This window comes from Xiphophorus hellerii, chromosome 6 (genome assembly GCF_003331165.1).
Source record: "Xiphophorus hellerii strain 12219 chromosome 6, Xiphophorus_hellerii-4.1, whole genome shotgun sequence".
Lineage (NCBI taxonomy): Eukaryota > Metazoa > Chordata > Actinopteri > Cyprinodontiformes > Poeciliidae > Xiphophorus > Xiphophorus hellerii.
The window spans coordinates 22,919,556-22,926,599 of NC_045677.1; the positions used below are offsets into that span (position 1 = coordinate 22,919,556).

Genomic DNA, 7,044 nt, shown 5'->3' on the forward strand with positions numbered 1-7,044 from the left:
AAGAAAGAAGGATGTCTGAGGTGACCTATGATGATTCCTTGAACAGATGGGTCTATGGGCTACACAAAGCATGTTCATTACATTGTTTGCACAAAATCATTCTTAGTGAGATTTTAGTCAGTCTGTTTTGAGCCCCTTTCAGAAAGAGCTGTTTTAGGGCCTCCTGTCACTTTAAATCTAAATAAGCTTCTGCTAGTCACGCCCCCCAACTCAACGTTTACACTCGCATGTGAAAATGAATGTGCAGTTATATGACCGTACATCTTTGAAAAGCAGAAGTAGAACCTCCAGCACAACAAGCAAGGATGCAGCAAGTGGTTTCTGGATGATAAGTCAACAACAAAATACTTGTCTTTTCTAGCAGCCATTGTACAGTGCACGAGGTTGCTAGGTAACGGGGCAGTGCCTATTGATTGTCGCTCAACAATTGGGACGTTTTTGAAACAGCTAGTTTTCCAGACACCAAAAAAGCATCAACTCATCACCAAAAACTGTTTTTAGAAGCAGTTGAGACCCAAAAGGAAGTTAAAAAAAATTTGCCATATATGATTTTTGTATTATAGGTCCCCTTTACAGGTCTCCTCCTTCAGATAGAAAATATAACCAGTAATATTGTCACATTTCAAGATGGATTTTTCTGCAGTAAGACCAGCTGACCAAAAGTGCTGGAACTCTGCTTGGGTTGCTAGGTGATGGGTTTAGCTTCCTAAGTGAGAGGCAGTCCTTGCTGACATTTACATTACATTCCATTTGGAAGGCTAATCCTTCCAGGATATTGTTTTTGGTGTTTGGACAGTTTGTCAAGGCAGTAGAGACCCAAACAGAAGTACTACAACGTGCAAAATGTGAATTTTGCATAATAGATCCCAGTTATTTTATTTGGAATTTAGGTGATAACTCAAAACAAAGAGCCATTTTTGTTCTCAGTTCAGCCAAATAAAACTTACTTAGGGCTGCAAATGTTAAATTAAGTATTGAAAAACAGACAGTTGTCATTTTTGATTAATATTTACAACAGGCAGGCTACTTTGTTTCAATTTGTAAATAATTTATTTCTTTTTCCAGCAGCCATTGTACAGCAAGTAGGTAGAGTATCCAGAAGTTTTTCTCAAGTAAGAGTAGAGATACTTCATAATACATTTACTCAAGCGTAGTGAAAATACTCAAAGTAATTTCTTTCAATGTAACTGAGTCGATGTTAAGTAGTTACTACTCACCTCTGTATAATTAGCAGATTATTGCAAGAAACTGACATTAAAACTACAGGATTTATTTCTGGTGTCGATTTTACTCTTCAATGCACCAAACATAGTTTATATTGCAATTATAAGAATTTGTTAAGAAATATTTCAAATAAAGCCAAACAGGATTGATAAAAGATCATTATAAACCATTGGACTGTATCAGCTGTATGACTTATAGCTTCTGTTGAATCACTTATTTGACACCTCTGAAAAATTACCATCAATCAGAAAAGCACTGCCAGGCTTTTAGAAATCATGAGTCATCTGTGATGACTCACTTCACGGCGTAGACAGAAATAGTCAGGAGAGTTTTCAGATAATTTGCAGCACACACATAAAAGCATCCATTATGAATTCCTACGTGTGATGTTTGAAGGCTTCTTCTTCCCTCCTGCAGTGATGCTCCAGATCCAGAGGAGAAACTGCAGCTCCACCAGAGGTCAGTGAACGATCATATTCCAGCTTTGCTCCTGCAGCCGTGTTCTGCTTCTCTGAATTTGGGTTGCTATAATTGGGCATAAATTATGCAAACATCATTCATTTCTTGGTAATTCCTCTGTTATAAGTTTCATTTAAGCAGCTTGGATGCTTAATGAGCAGCTCAACGTTATTAAAAAACAAACATCATTTCCATGTTCTCCCTCCGTCTCATCCTGCAGATTTTAGAAAGACAGGAAGCAACTTTCAAAAGATTTTTGTTGGCTGTGCCTTCACATGCCGTCGCCGTGCCGCCTTGAAGAGCGTTGAAAAGGAAGAAGTATTTCTTTTGGCTCATCTTCATGGAAGCGCAGAGTCTCATCTTTTCCCTTTACAGAATGTTCCAGCTGGTCGGAGCCACAGGCACCAGAGATGGTTTCATGTTTCATTTCTGTGTCTCTGGTGTGGTTTGCTTCTCCATAGCGGATGTTCTCCGAGATTTTATACATGCGGCGACGTTAAACTGTGTTGATTCCCTGGAAGACAAAGAAATACGATGACTGGACTTTTGTAGTCGCTCACATGTCGCTTGGTACTTTACTCTCAAAAAGCCCGACACATTTTTAAAAAGGCAACCAAGTAAATTTGAATATTCATCGTGATTTTCAGATTTTTGTTGGCCTGTTGTTTAAATTACAACTACAGTTTGTGGTTGTTAGATTGATAAAGTAAAACGTTAATGGGAGGTAATAGTTTTACAAGTCATTGGAATTATCATAATTTAAATGACTTTTTTCTTAGATTTGACTTTTTTTTATTTAAGCTTTTAGTCGTTCGTTATGTTGCTACATTTATTATTCTCGTGTTTGTTTATATTCTCTATTTTTACCTCGTTTCTGTCTTCCTGTAAGCAACGTGTTGGTGTGCATTACCGCCACCTACTGGAATGGAGTATAAATTTTAAATATTAAATATATTACACAGATTTAGAAACTAAGCAAACAAAGGATGTATATTCTCCAATAATTTTGTCTTCTGAAGATACTAGAACTAGAAGGATTCAGAAGTAGAAAGTTTAAAGGTCTTGTATATTAAGCTGCTACGCTCCAGTTACCTTCTCTCCACTGAATATTTGGAGCAGATTAAAATATGTCAGGTTTCTGTGTTTTGCTAATGTTTCCCAATTTTCTGCTCCATCTCAGCTGCTTCTCATCAGTTCATCAACTCACCTGTTCTCCATCCAGTTCATTTTAAGCTGTCACTCTGTTTTTCATGCCTTTCTTTCTAGTTTCTCTTATTTTTAAAATCTTTTTTATTGAACTTACAAGCTACAACTTGTGTAGCCTGTCGCACTCATTGTGCCTTGCTGAGGGAAAGTTAAAAGGTAAGAATTGAATTATCTGTATTTATTTTATTAATCTCATCTTATATGTTTAACTTCCTCCTACCATAAAGCATAACCATATAAATGAGACAAAGATAATTAAATCTGATTTAAAATTAGCTTAGGTCTAGTGCCATGGCCTCGTTTGTTTCCTGAAATTAAGTTACAAGTACAATAGTGTTTGAATAACGTAATTTTTTTACATTGTGCTACTTATAATAGTTGCCATTCAATAACTCTTCATGATATAGCATTTTTAATATTTAAATGATACAAATAGAGTCCCGACCACTTTTTTGATCACATGACTCACAAAGTAGGAAACATTTTCGGAAAAAAAACGAGAGGTACAGTAAGTATCAGCTTTTATTTTAACCTTTTTTCTGTGTTGTAGAACGATTCATTGATGAAGCATAACATGTCCACTCTGTTACCTTTATTTATATTGAAAGCTAACACTTTTTGCAGTTTTAAAAAGGTATTAGTAGTAAATGCATTAAAAATCTTTCTCAGAGATTCTCAAAGTGGGAGATTAATTTTTATTATAGGACTGGAAATGTCTGACTTTATCTGAAAATGAGAAGGTCAGAAAAGTTTTTTTCCTAATAAAATTCTTGCTTACCGCCATTTATTGATAAATCCATCCGTCATTTACAGTTTATCAGGCAATATTAATGTGTCACCTTTCGTCCAAACTGTCATTATTTTTAACCTTTAAGCTATTTTTATGGCTTAAATGAAGGAACTGCTTCCTTGCAAAATAAATTATTTTATTGCATTATTTTTCCACAAGATGGCAGACTGGAGTAAGCCCAATTTTTTTTTTTTTCCATCCCCCAAGAGATTCCATTAAGCAAAAATAAATTTGCATGACAACTTAAATTACACAAGCACAATAGTTTAATATAAAACCTGCATTGATCTTATTCCTCATCCTGCATGCATACAGAAACGGGCGGATTTAGCATCACAAACACTCTCTATGAAAAATGCATCACACTGTGACGGCTGATGAAAAATTAAGACTCATATTTGTTAATTTCACCAAGACACTTGCTGAGATGCTTGCAAACAAGCCGGTAAGGCAGAGTTCAGCGCTATAGTCTTTATAACAAACATGAGTGCAGATTTACGAACAGGTCAAAGGTCAACTGAAGCAACTGGGCCACAACAGCCTGCAGGGACCGGATTATTCCCTTCTCCTCTCCCTGCACTCATATTGTCACCGTTCACTCTGCCTGCCACACTTTGCAGCCGCGGCTTGGATGCTAAAAGATTTCACTTGTTCCTTTTAAACTTTCCATTCTGCAAGCTTTAAGCGGCTGCAATTGAACCGTCTTCAGCTTTAAATGTAAACTATCTCTGACAGAATCTGACTTGAGCCAAATCCTGGGCACTTTGAAAACAATGTTCCAGTTTTTACAGTTCTTTGCAAAAGTTTTTATAATAACTTTAGGATTCAAACTCACACGAGTGCGTAGAGGTAAGGGGAGCTCGATGTCTTAAGTGTGGCAGGAATTTGTATTCAAGTACTTTTGCTCCAAAAACAGAATTTATCCTTGACCTTTATGATCTTCATGATGCTGTTTGTTCACTAAAATTGTCTGACAAACCTTGAGGCCTTCAAAAACAGCTGAATTTACACCGAGTTGGACTCTTACTTCTGAGAGCAGCATAAAGTTTATTTTTTCATATCTGAATGTAAAGGGCTGAACAAAAATGCATGACATTTTGCATATTTTTATTTTGTTGCAAAAAAATTAAAAGCATGTCTCAGTTTCTTCCCACTTTCCAACTGTCCTCTAATTTGTGTTGGTGTACCATCTTAAAAGTGACCTTTTACACAAAATTCACGTTTTGCATGTTTTTACTCTTCCAGTTGACTGGAAGTGACTGTACTCTCAGCTGATTCAGGGGGGGGGAAATACAGCGCTTAAAAAAAATAAAAAAGAAGAAAATCCACCCAGCCATCTTTTGGCAACATGTTTTGGTGTCCGGAAAACGAGCCGTTTCAAAACCCTCCTGGTTGTACTATGCCGTTGCCTAGCAACCCCAGCTGAGCCCAACCTGTCACCTAGCAACCCAAGCGGAGTTCCAGCACGTTGGGTCAGCTGTGCAATGGCTACTAGAAAAGACAAATATTTCATTGTTGACTTACTATTTAGAAACCTCCTGCTGTTTGTGCAGGAGGCTCTACTTTTGCTTTTCAAAGATGTATGGTTGTATAATTGCACATCTGTTTGCATGTGTGAACGTAAACATTGAGTTGGGGGGGGGGGGGGATGTAGCCAGCAGCAGCTTATTTGGATTTAAAGTGACACAGCGACCTACAGCAGCTCATTCTGAAAGATGAGCTGCTTTAGGAAATCAAAATAGGAAAAACTGAACAGACTAAAATCTCATCTACAAATAATTTTGTGCATAAAAAACTTTATATATTTTGTGTAGCCCACTTATCCTAACCTGGTCAAGGAAGCATAATAAGTCACCTTTTTAAATAGTTGTAATGCATAAAAGCTTGTCATTGTAAAGATGAAGAGAATATATTTTTGTACATTTCTTGTCCTTGAATATTTTCTTCCCACTAAATCTGAGCCTAGAGGAAGCAACAGACCAATCAGCTGAAAATATAAAACTGCCTTTGATTCATGAATCCTCATGCACAGCAGGGGAGCTGAACCTCTCTGCTCCTCTGACATTTCTCCTTACAATCCTGACAGCTTGATGTACTGCCGACTTAGCACTCTGTTTCTGTTGGTGCTGCACTATTCATGGTAGGAAGTTGGGATTTGCAAATGAATGAGAAACACCACATGCATATTTAAGTAAAACGAGACGGCATATTTTAAAAGTTGCAAGTTTAGTGATGTCCCACTGGTGGATATATTTAGCCTGGTTTTGCAGTTTGAAGGTGTTTTGCATCTTCACTTTTTTTGCTCCACAAGGTAAAATTAAATACAATATTACAGAGTCAGACATGGAAGAACGGTGGCGCCGCGCTAGTGGGGGCGCCAAAACAATGCTGCTAAAAATATTTCTAGTCTGCATTTTCTGTATTTAAAGTAACCTTTTTATATAACTTTTAAAATTTTTTTTACATCCATTCCAACTATCACCATGTTGTCAGACAATCTGCGTGAAGATTGAGCTCCTTCACCTCCTGCTTTGCTTTCTGAAGAAAGGCATTTCTGGCCAAAAACAACCAATCAGAGCCAGGAGGTGGGCCTTAATGCTATCAGTCATCCTCATGAACGTGCTGCTAAATGTGCGAATGGTGGAGAAATGACCCACTGTTGAAGGAATGCTGTTTATCTGCAATCATGAGTGGCGCAAATGCTAACTAGCTTTAGCACTCAGTAAAGGCGGGAAAGTGAGCGTGATTGACAGCGCTAGGACCCGCCTCCTGGCTCTGATTGGTTGTCTATAGTTAGCACTGGAAGAAGGCAGAGGCAGTTTTTTTGTTTTGGTTGTTTTACATATATTACTGTCAGAACATAGTGACAATAAATATGTTAGAAAAAAAATGTAAACGTTACTTACTGCCGTTTTAACATCTGTTTGTCCTTTGAAATCCCCGATAGGTTGTGGTTTATAATTTGTCTGCATTCAGCTCAGAAAGTACTTACACAAACTGAGATTCTGATCTGTCTGCCTCAAGTCAAAAAAAAAAAAAAAATAAAATCACTTTGAGATGTAAATCTGACCTGAAGTCAAGTCTCCATCAAAGTCAGTCACATTTCTTTCAACTCAGAAGAGGGGAAACTGACGACCTTTGCATGATCAAACTGACGCCCCGTTGCATTGCATACAAGTCTGTTGCCATAGCAACCCACTGGAGCTTTTCCTGCCAGTCAGTCCAGCAAGAGATGAGTGAACCTGCAGCAGCCCCCCCCCCCCCTCTGCGAGGACCTGCACATCTTCATCTGTTCCCATGGCAGCGTGATGGTGGTCCAGATAGATCCAGCATGGCAGGGAGTCAGTTCCTTTATCTTCCAACAC

At 37.9% G+C, this 7,044-nt stretch overlaps 1 long non-coding RNA gene across 1 annotated transcript; it reads left to right on the forward strand.

Moving 5' to 3' along the window:
- The first annotated feature begins 268 nt into the window (after positions 1 to 268).
- Positions 269 to 6,754, forward strand: LOC116721187 (uncharacterized). The gene is made up of 2 exons (XR_004339546.1): positions 269 to 1,683; positions 1,904 to 6,754. It is a non-coding gene; the product is annotated as an uncharacterized LOC116721187 (long non-coding RNA).
- Positions 6,755 to 7,044: the final 290 nt, after the last annotated feature.